Source organism: Thrips palmi, unplaced genomic scaffold (genome assembly GCF_012932325.1).
Source record: "Thrips palmi isolate BJ-2018 unplaced genomic scaffold, TpBJ-2018v1 HiC_scaffold_16, whole genome shotgun sequence".
NCBI classification, from domain to species: Eukaryota; Metazoa; Arthropoda; class Insecta; order Thysanoptera; family Thripidae; genus Thrips; species Thrips palmi.
The window spans coordinates 1674304-1685642 of NW_023144625.1; the positions used below are offsets into that span (position 1 = coordinate 1674304).

General features: G+C 39.9%; 1 long non-coding RNA gene across 1 annotated transcript; it reads right to left on the reverse strand.

Moving 5' to 3' along the window:
* Positions 1-6831: 6831 nt before the first annotated feature.
* Positions 6832-9162, reverse strand: LOC117642387. The gene is made up of 3 exons (XR_004587558.1): positions 9055-9162; positions 7002-7117; positions 6832-6921 (listed from the first exon to the last, which is right to left on the reverse strand). It is a non-coding gene; the product is annotated as an uncharacterized LOC117642387 (long non-coding RNA).
* Positions 9163-11339: the final 2177 nt, after the last annotated feature.

Genomic DNA, 11339 nt, shown 5'->3' on the forward strand with positions numbered 1-11339 from the left:
ACGTCCTGAAAGTTATCAATCAAGAACCTATATAGCCCCTAAATCCGACTGACTGACTCCCTTACTCACTCACTTTGTTTGGGTCAAGGAATAGTCGTAGAGACTTGAGGCTCTTTCCATTCGATTCCAAATTTTATGGGAAAATGGGATAAAATCCTAAAAGTTGAAAATTCCTCACCGTTTCCGAGCAACCCTACTCAATCTTCTTAAAAGGGACCCGCCTGACTAAAAATTTTTATTCGCCCCTTTGGTAGGTCTGGTCGAGAATTTCCGAAACTGTGCCGCAGTCGGGTCCTCGCCACCGGCAATGGGGTAAATCATCATCATCAAGAACCTATATAGCCCCAATCCGACTGACTCACTGACGCACTCACCCACTCATAGAAATGTTTAGTGTCAAGGGGTGGTCGTAGAGACTTCCATTCACCTCTATCCTTGTCAAAGCAGTCTTCAATATTTTCCGGACCTTGTATGCACCCATTGACTGCCACAGTAGCCAATGCAATACAAGCTATCTATTTAGGCAGTAAAAGTATAGCTTAATTTTATGGTCAAAAGCTGTCAAATAGTCCTTTTAAAGAAGCAGTACATTTACTTCCTTAGAAAATTTGCCTTTGGTCACCACGGACTTGCTGAAAATACTTCGGCACGCGCCCCACACATGCGGGAGTCTGAGGGCGGAGCCCCCAGCGAGCAGCGCGAGTAACTGCGGCTGGGGCCGCTCCGACAGCCGAACCAGAATTCTCTGCCCAGTGCCCCTGTGCCCATTGCGCACAGAATTCTGGTCCGGCTATCCGAACGGCCCCAGCCGTCATAACTTTTCATTTGTATGACCTTAAATTGAGGCCTAACCTTTCTCGTGTAGAGTGACAGAGGCATAAGTGAAGATCTCGACTTAAGCAAGAGAACAAACTGTTAATTTCTTGTCGACCTTTTAAAGGTTTTTTGACAAAAACTGTCGACTGATTATTTGAAATAAATAACTTGTAAAGTGACAACCATAGGTAACGCAACATAAGCTATTTTATTTGTTTCTCTTACAATGGAATGTGTAATTTAATTGAAAATAAAAAAATTATGAAAGAAAAGAGATGAGAATTATTCACACAAAAAGCAAAAAACAAGTTGAGGATGGCACCAACAAACAGAAACAATAATCCCAGGTCAAAAGATAATTTATATCTGTGCAAAAACTAATTCAAAATGGTTTGAAAACTGCATTGAATGATTACAGAGGAACAAAAAATTTATATACCAAACACACTATCCTAGTTAATGGTAATGAGAGGTGCAACATAATCATGTGTAGATATGTATTTTGACATGGTAATATCTCCCGCTGCATTGCGCGTCAAATAAACAAGTCTGTAACCCTTTATAAATCCCCTCCAGGTCCCCCATAAAACCAAAACTCTTGGCATTTTACAATGTCCTGATATTTTGTTAAGGAGAAGGTCCAAAGGTTGCAAAAGATAAGGTGAAACATTAATGTACACCGTCTCAATGGGCAGATAATTACACTCAATCAATATCAGCGACGAAATTGTAACAGAAATATCTCTGAATTGAAGAGAAGGTCTTTTCAATAGCTCTTGTCGTAGTTTAATCTTGTGTACGGACGGTTGACTGTAGGAATATTTTTGAAGCAGCGTTTCGTCCGACAATTTGCTGATTGCAATATCTTCCAGACAACGTGGATTCCACATTGTGAGTCAAAAAACCTGTAACAGCAAGGAAACATGACAAACAGCGCAAAAAAGGACCACGGTTACGAGAGAAAGAGAGACCCCGTGTAAAAACGAATTGTTCCGAAATCTTGCCGCCAGCCGTCCGAAAGAGCCCCCGCCACCCCGGGCTGTCCCCAGAACCGTCCGAATGCCTTCGGGCGGTTCCGTAGTTAGTCCGCGAAGGGACCGCTGTTCGGACGGGCCAGACCGATATGTGCCCGGGACTCGCTGGAGAAACCGGGTCGGTCCGACGGGAGTCCGGGAGTCCCAGGGATTCCGCTATGTTCAATCTCAAACATTCGCCTTTCGTTTGGAAATTTTGAATCAAAAACTTTTTGAAATGCAGCAACTTTTTATGTTAACCGAAAATGTGCCGAAGCACTCAAAACGTACTGGTTTAAATTGCAAGAATGCGGAGTCCCACTTTGCCCCTGTGAGTAGGCAACTTTTCCGACGCCCCCCCCCCACCTTTTCCCTCGCTTGCCCCGCTTTGACACTTCATACGTTGCCCGAATACCGTGCGGCATTATAATGATGCCCCTATCATGCAGACAAAGACGTGGTAAAAATAAAAATGGAAAATTGAAATACAATCAAAATGTGTTCAAAATTTTATTTATTCCACTTCCAGGTTATTAACATGTAGAGCTACAAATTCATTGTTTTCAACAGGCATGTAAATATTCATGGACCTAATTGCATCAACTGAGTAAGCATGGAGGCCTTCTGTGGGAGAGACCTTGTTCAGATGTGGCATCACATTGTTTATGGGAACATTGTGCAATTCCCACTCCAATCTCTCATACAACGTCACAAGACAAAAATATCTTTGGGACACTCATTACAATCAAGTGGACAGTTGTTCCCACATGATGACCATCGAATGAAAGATCTTAATCGACACAAGTGAGGAACACCATTATCCAATATTTCTACAAAATAAGAAATTTTTTGCTTAGAAGGTAGATACATTTGAGAAGTGTAGACAAGCCCTTTCTTCTTCAGTCTATAAAAATATTTGCAGCGCCCACCAACAATGTTCAAAGTATCTCTAAGACATTCCCGAATTGCCCTTGGGACAGGGAAACAAGACTTCATTTTTCCTACAACACCAGTTTGAAAATCTATTATTTCAGTCACCTTTGCCTTGTTTTCAAATCTTCTAAGAAATTTTGAGCACAATGTTTTGGCTTCACCCTCGGGCATAGAACTTATCATAACAGGTAATTTCAAATAAACTGCAGATGATGAACAAATTTGCAGTGCTGCGTATCGAGTGCCATGAACCAGGTTGACTAGTTCTCCATTTAAGCTCTCGTAAAAAAAGCAGGCAAATACCCATGCTGGACCAAGATTTTTACAAACTTGACATAAATGAAGGAGTTGATGAAATGTCAAAGTCATGTAGCGCAAACCATAAAGTAATTGAAAATCAGAGACATAAGAATGAAACATTGCTTCTGCACTTTCAAAATCCTCTGGAGATATACTATCTTGACTTAGTAGACTAATAGCTGTGACTAGTGTTACATGGTGAACCCAATACCTTTCGGGTAAGATACCCAACAACACAACTGGAGAATAATAAAAAAAGAAGGCTTTGTAATCAAATGCTTTCCACTTAGGCAATTCTTTCTCAATGCTGCGGGGAATATTCTGAAAAGAAGATGGAGGTTTAATTCTCTTGAGCCTGGCATCAACAAGATGCACCAAGTTTGAAATAGAAAAGGGCAAGGCTGCATGCTGCTTATCAAACCACAAACCCATCAGGGTGCGCATCACTCCCAAGAATATACCATGCATAAAATCTATTCCCATACACAGGATTAAATTAGGTAACAGGGCTGACAACAGTGATGGTCCTTTCACACCGTATACATTTGCATCTGGGTCTTGCACTCGTGCAGCTATCGCCTGAGTTGCAAATTCAACAGTTTCCTCATTGGTCCTTAGATCAATATTCCTAGAGTAGGGAAACACTTGAATAGTTGAATTTCCTGTTCCTGCAACATCATAACGACCTCCTTCAGCTGTGCAGTTAAAGCAAGAGTATGCGCCATTGTATTGAATAAAGCGCATGAACAAGGCTTTAGCTGGCATGTCTGCGACAGCTCCAATAAGTTTTCCTTTGACATTAATTACACCACCATTTGGCAAAGTAAAGTTACCCCCATCGGCTTCAAAGGAAACTAAGAAGTCATGGATTGGCCTGAGAAACAAGTTTGGATTAGGCTTCCGTTTCCCAAACCACAGCCCTGCAAGAATAGTATTCTCCTTACGGGTTCTATACTTGTACCTTAGCTCATTTATAGTTAGATAAGCTGGCCAAATACTAAAGTAAGAAGAGCGGAAAATCTGAACTCCATCAAAGTACAGGAAGAAACTAATATTGTTGGGATTGCTGAGAAACCCATTATTGAAAAGCCGTTTATAGATTTCACCGTCATAAATATCTTCTACATAGTCGATATTTTTTTTAACACGGTTAAATCGATATTGCAGCTCTTCATAGAATCCAGGTCGAGCAAACATACTTTCTAACTGATTAATGATGGGAAACTCAATGAAATAAGTGTCTTGAAGCTGATTTGCACAACAAACAGTATCTTTCCCTGGCAAGAGTACCTCACAGTTTGAGCAGTAATAATGGAGCTTGATGAAATTTTTTCCTATCATTTGAAAATACTTCTTAAATTTATACATGGTTTTTATCAAAATGCTGTTAGCTCCACAATGTGATAATAACAAAGACAGCAAATCAGATAAGCAGAGACCAGTTAATTTGTGACTTATAATAAAAGTCAAAATGAGCAGTGCACTTTCCCCAAATGTAATTGAAGCACCATCATAGATAGGTGTATTGTCACGGTCTTCTTCATCACCATTCTCATTGCCTTCATCTTGTTCATCATCTTCACTTTCACTGGACTCTTGACTTTCATTCTGATCACTACTCAAAGTGGGGTCTTCATCACTACTTTCTCTTTCATTTGATGAGTCTCCTTCGCTTTCAGGCATGTCTTGACCTAAGCAAAGAATTAAAACGATAGAGACAACACTTAAAAGTGGAAATTAAAGTTTATTCATAAATTAAAAATGTATTGAAGTTACTCACCATCTCCTGCATCTAGATCATCATCACCGCTTTCATTGTCACCGTCAACTGAACTGTTCCCTTCGTTTCCGTTCACCTCTTCAATATGCTGATCATGCAGCAAATTTGGACCTATGAAAAATAAAACTTAAATGCCAATTGTTGAAAAAAGAGAGAGTTCCAATACAAAGTTAAAAAATATAAAGCACACGCTTACCATTGCCTTCTTCACCCACATTGGAATCAGTATCTCCACTGTTGTTGATTTCAACAGTTTCAACATGGCCCGATTCAGCGTGGATCTCGGCTGGTTTCTCACTCGAAAATTTTTTCAAACCGACCTAGAACTAACCTGCCGATTGAACGACGGTTTTGGTTTGGCGTACAAGTAGTTCGAGTTTGGTTTGTTGACGTTCTTCCGCAGACTTTGGTTCCGAAGAGCGACTAGAGTTGTACGCCAAACCACGACTTGTCGCTCAAAATCCCTTTCAAAAGACAAACCTGGCAATGGAGTTGTACGTACATAAACCAAAAGTCAAACCTTGATTAAATTTTTTTTTCAGCACTTCGCTGTTTTGAGCCCATTATCCGTTTCAAAGTGAATCTTTAAAGAAAAAAAGGCACTGTGGGTATTTGAAACTTTGTTCTCAATGTTCAACACGAGGCCCAGAGCGTGAACACGTCTTTATATTGAAAGTATGTTATTGCAAAAGAAACTTCAAAAGAAAAAAAAACATTTTACTAAAATGTAAAATTAATAAAGAAAAGCCAATTTCTCGTACAGATAAATAAATTCCTTTGACTTTTCCATATTAATTGATTGTTGTGTTTTAAATGAAAGACCCCTGGGTGGGTTTTGAGCCCACCAACGCCGTCGACTCGACTTTTTCAAAGAAAACAAATGCCAAACGGCGTTTGAATGCTTTTCCAAAATCGCTCGAATGGCCGAGTTTACCGTTACTACGCACAGGAGTGAAAAAAGTCCAGCATTACTACCGGGAATCGAACCCAGCAACCCAACTAATAGTTGGAGGAGGCACCAGCCTCCACGCAATTTGGCGCTGCAAGAAAAGACAAGTACTATTAAACAGGTGTTAAATTCAAGCATTTGGCAAAGCAGGTAAGTTATTTCTAAGATATATATTTTATTTCGAAGATAAGAAAAAGTAATCTATTCTTTGGTACAATTTAATTTTTTTTAACTAATTCTGTAACATGTGACCAAGTGACAAATGGGACACGGCATCCGACAAGGATCTTCATCTTCAGCATTTAGTCCATGCCTCAGCTCCTGTTTAAATTTCCATCCACAGCGTCCACACGTGAAACGTCCTGAAACAGAAAACCGGTAAGATATTTAAGTGACAATTTCTTTTTTTTTCGTAGGGAAGGGCGCCCCGCCCCGCGCCCTTCAGTGGAAAACGACCAACTTTAATTTTCCTCCTTATCGCGGAATGTTTCTTGTATTCTTCGTGTTTTTCTTGTGTTTAAAATGTGTCTTTGAATTCAGTTAAAAGCTAAAAGTGCATGAAGGCTCAAAGCGAAAGTCAGGACTTTGTTTAAGAGTACAAAAGCACTTATGGGATTACTTTCCGTAAGTGAAGATGTAATTTTAAACCGGCTAAAAGCAACAAGAGAAAGCCCAGAATAGTTTGTAAGGTTTTCTCAGTGTAAACTCGTTGTTCATGTTTTAGGCGTTTCCGGTTCCTACGAATGAAAGGTGTAAGAACATGAGTAAGAAGAGAAAGACTTTATTCCAAACTTTCAAAAAAAAAAGATATTTGAAGAATTCCGAAACATTTGAAGGTAAGCAACTGAAAACAGCGTCACTTGTTTAGGTTCCTGCGGTTGAAAGGGAGAAGAACAAATATAAGGTGAGTAGCAATTCATTAATTACCGTGCAAAAAAAGAGATTCATATTCATTTTCATTTATTTTCTGCACACACTTACAAGCTAAATCTTAGGGATTTCTTGGATTAAATTTCATAAAAAGGACTTGACATGTCAGACAGTCGCAGTTTTTCTCCTTTTTCGGAATAGCGCACGTAGCGCAGTTGCACTCAAAGAAGCAATTGTGGGGTTCTGTTACTTCTTGGGTACTGCAAATCAAAAAGGCATGTATAAAAGCTGATATTTAACCATTCTTTGTGCTCTACGCAGCAAGCTACGAGAATCTTACGAAAGTAGGAGGCATAGACCGCAATCGCACATTGTCCAGCTGGCCCGGATGGCCACACATCCCGTGCATGGGCACTTGCAAACGCAGGGGGGTTCCATAGTGAAATGAGGAATGAACTGCAAACAAAAACAAACTGACATAAAGCAGAACGCAGCATAAAAACTTCTCGGCCGTGGACAATTTTCTGACTTTCTTCATCCGTCTTCACACTTTTTTAAGGTGACTCTTAGCCTACTTTCATGACAGGAGAAAGAGTGGGTAAGGAAGAAAGAGAGAATGTCGATGAAAAATGAATAAAGACATTGTGGCAACAAGATATTAACTGTTGATTTCGAGGAATGTGAAATAAAAATTGCAAGAATTCTTTGATTTGGAAAGGCTTTTCAACGGGGTAAAAAAGATGAACAAGAAGCAAAGACAAAAATTTTAAAACGCTTCTTTAAAAAACAAAAAATGATCCATGTTTTGCCTTGCAAGGATTCATAAGGGTTGCCCCTTAGTTGAAGGGCAAAACCAAAAAAAGGTTTGTGTTGAGAGAAACAGCCAAAAATATTTTGAGTTTGCGCTTTAAAATTACAACCATTTGAAGTGGACGTTAAAAGAAAAGCCGGGAAAACTGAAGGGATTAAGGGAAAAATAAATGTAGTTATATAAAACGTTGTTTTATCGGGGAATGTGAAATAAAAATTGCAATAACTCTTTGATTTTGAAAAGGCTTTCAATACGGTTAAAAGATAAACAAGAAACAAGAGAAAAATTTCTAAACGCTTCTTAAATAAACAAATAATGTTCTATGCTTTTCCTCGCAAGGATTCATAATGGGTACTTCTTGGTTGATGGGCAAAACCAATAAAAGGTTTGTTTTGAGAGAAACAGCCAAAAATATTTTGAGTTTGCGCTTTAAATATACAACCATTTGAAGTGGACGTTAAAAGAAAAGCCGGGATAACTGAAGGAATTAGGAGAAAATAAATGTAGTTAAATAAAACGTTGTTTTATCGGGGAATGTGAAATAAAAATTGCAATAACTCTTTGATTTTGAAAAGGCTTTCAATACGGTTTAAAAGATAAACAAGAAACAAGAGAAAAATTTCTAAACGCTTCTTTAATAAACAAATAATGTTCAATGCTTTTCCTCGCAAGGATTCATATTGGGTACTCCTTGGTTGAAGGGCAAAACCAATAAAAGGTTTAATTTGAGAGAAACAGCCAAAAATATTTTGAGTTTGTGCTTTAAAATTACAACCATTTGAAGTGGACGTTAAAAGAAAAGCCGGGAAAACTGAAGGGGTTAAGAGAAAAATAAATGTAGTTCTATAAAATGTTGTTTTTGTTTCGTATTCTTAAAAAATAAAAAGGGCTTCAAATTGAACTGCAATTTGTATAAAACAAGACGAAGGAAAATGAAACGAACGAAAAGGAGTGCATACATGACGTAACTTTAGTGAAAATTGAAGATATAAACTAATAAGAGGTAAAAAAAAATGGGTTGCCCATGGGATGTTCATCTGGTGTCACCGGCGCCTGTAGGCTAGACACGTAAACTCAGAGTACTTATCCCAACTATCCTTGTAGGGACCGCACTAGGCACTTGAAGTTGATCATAAGCCAAAAAACGGCCTCACAACCGAGGGTACCTATTGCTCCTGCAGATAGTTCCTCTGTTGACTTGCACCACTTTCTGAAGTAAGATGCAAGGCAGAGGATGGACATGATAAAGAGCTGAAAGAAAGGTACAAGAGATAAGGCACCATTAACCGCAGTATAATTAATATAATTTATTAAATAACACACAAATTCAAAAGGGTTTTAAACCTTAATCAATGCGATTTGCCAGGAAAATAGAAGGAAAGGTTCGATTCAACCAGGAAACTAATTGGACTGAGCCCTTGATTTTAAATGGACAGAAACGTAAGACTTAACGACAAACAAACGAGGACGTAGGACAAAAGTGAAACCTAACGAAAACACCTAGTTTGACGTAGGGTGAAAGTGAAACCTAACGAAAATGCCTGGTTTGACCTAAGGCCAAAGTGAAACCAAAAGACAATACCTGGTTTGGCTTAAAAAAAAGACGCGTTCCGTTCGACGTCCTGATACAAACTGGCGTGAAATGGCGAGGCACTAGCCTTAAATGGAGTTCAAATTGAAAACACGATCTCAAACTAAACTGAAACTAGAAATCAAACTTCGGTTGGTCTACGTAAAACCTCTTACGTCTAGAAACCAATCTTGAAACTTTAACATTATGTTTGGTTTGTCGACGTAACGCTCCTCTGACAGCGCCCTCCTTGTGCTCAGAAGCGTGGCAGACGGGAAAACGCCAGTTAAACTGAACTCGAACTAGAGTTACAATTTACGTTTTGCAGCGTATATCTATCCAAAGTTGCTTGGCTGCAGACACAACTATTTCATGCCTGTCAAGCGGCTGTTCCCCTTCATCGCGTGATGGGACAGTCAGAGCACGCTCCAAAATTTGCTTTTGTATAAAAAGTTTGAAAAAGAAAAACGTCTCGAAACCAAACTTGAAACCTGAGAACCAATGTTTGGTTCGTCGACGTAACGCTTCCTTGACTGCATCAAACGCCCAACATGTGCTCAGCAGGATGGCCGGCGCAGAGGGAGCTCTGAATACGTTCTTATACCTTTTTTGACACCACAGGGTTTACTTTTGGTTTCAAAACGTACTTCATACCATGCATTTAGTTTGTCATTCCCTTGGTTTGACCTTAAACTCGGGGTCGATTTCCAAACTGGTCTAAGTTGTCAGCTCGCAACCAAGTCCTCAGCTTTACGCAAGTTGAAAGATAAACCCATTAGTTTGAGTTCGATAAAACGCCACGAAACCAACTTCACACCAGATCATAAACCAGAACGACGAGGCCGGTTTGGCGTGTTGTTCTCAGTTATACGCCAAACCTGAAATTCGCGTTCTGGTTTGGTCATTTGAACGAGCTTTCAGATTTACGTCGACGAAACCAAACTGCATTTCATCGTTTGGCGTCTTATTCAGAGGACGCAAAAAGTGCACAAACCAGTTTGAAACCATGACTCTACGTGCTCAAACTAGTTCGCACCATGCATTTCAGTTTGTCATTCGCTTGGTTTGACCTTAAACTCGGGGTCGAACTCTAAACTGGTCTAAGTTGTCAGCTCGCAACCAAGTCCTCAGCTTTACGCAAGTTAAAAGATAAACCCATTAGTTTGAGTTCGGAAAAACGCCATGAAACCAACTCAAACCAGAACATAAACCAGAACGACGAGGCCGGTTTGGCGTGTTGTTCTCAGTTATACGCCAAACCTGAAATTCGCGTTCTGGTTTGGTCATTTGAACGAGCTTTCAGATTTACGTCGACGAAACCAAACTGCATTTCATCGTTTGGCGTCTTATTCAGAGGACGCAAAAAGTGCACAAACCAGTTTAAAACCATGACTCTACGTGCTCAAACTAGTTTGCACCATGCATTTCAGTTTGTCATTCGCTTGGTTTGACCTTAAACTCAGGGTCGAACTCTAAACTGGTCCAAGTTGTCAGCTCGCAACCAAGTCCTCAGCTTTACGCAAGTTAAAAGATAAACCTGTTAGTTTGAGTTCGGAAAAACGCCATTAAACCAACTCAAACCAGAACATAAACCAGAACGACGAGGCCGGTTTGGCGTGTTGTTCTCAGTTATACGCCAAACCTGAAATTCGCGTTCTGGTTTGGTCATTTGAACGAGCTTTCAGATTTACGTCGACGAAACCAAACTGCATTTCACCGTTTGGCGTCTTATTCAGAGGACGCAAAAAGTGCACAAACCAGTTTGAAACCATGACTCTACGTGCTCAAACTAGTTCGCACCATGCATTTCAGTTTGTCATTCGCTTGGTTTGACCTTAAACTCGGGGTCGAACTCTAAACTGGTCTAAGTTGTCAGCTCGCAACCAAGTCCTCAGCTTTACGCAAGTTAAAAGATAAACCTGTTAGTTTGAGTTCGGAAAAACGCCATGAAACCAACTCAAACCAGAACATAAACCAGAACGACGAGGCCGGTTTGGCGTGTTGTTCTCAGTTATACGCCAAACCTGAAATTCGCGTTCTGGTTTGGTCATTTGAACGAGCTTTCAGATTTACGTCGACGAAACCAAACTGCATTTCATCGTTTGGCGTCTTATTCAGAGGACGCAAAAAGTGCACAAACCAGTTTGAAACCATGACTCTACGTGCTCAAACTTCTTCAAACGGTGCATCGGTTTGTCTTTTAGTTCGTTAACGTCCATTTATCGTAAGAGTTTTGCTTTTGGTTTGAAAACGTACAACCTGACGTTGTAGGTTCTCTCAAACCAGCCGGACCCTGA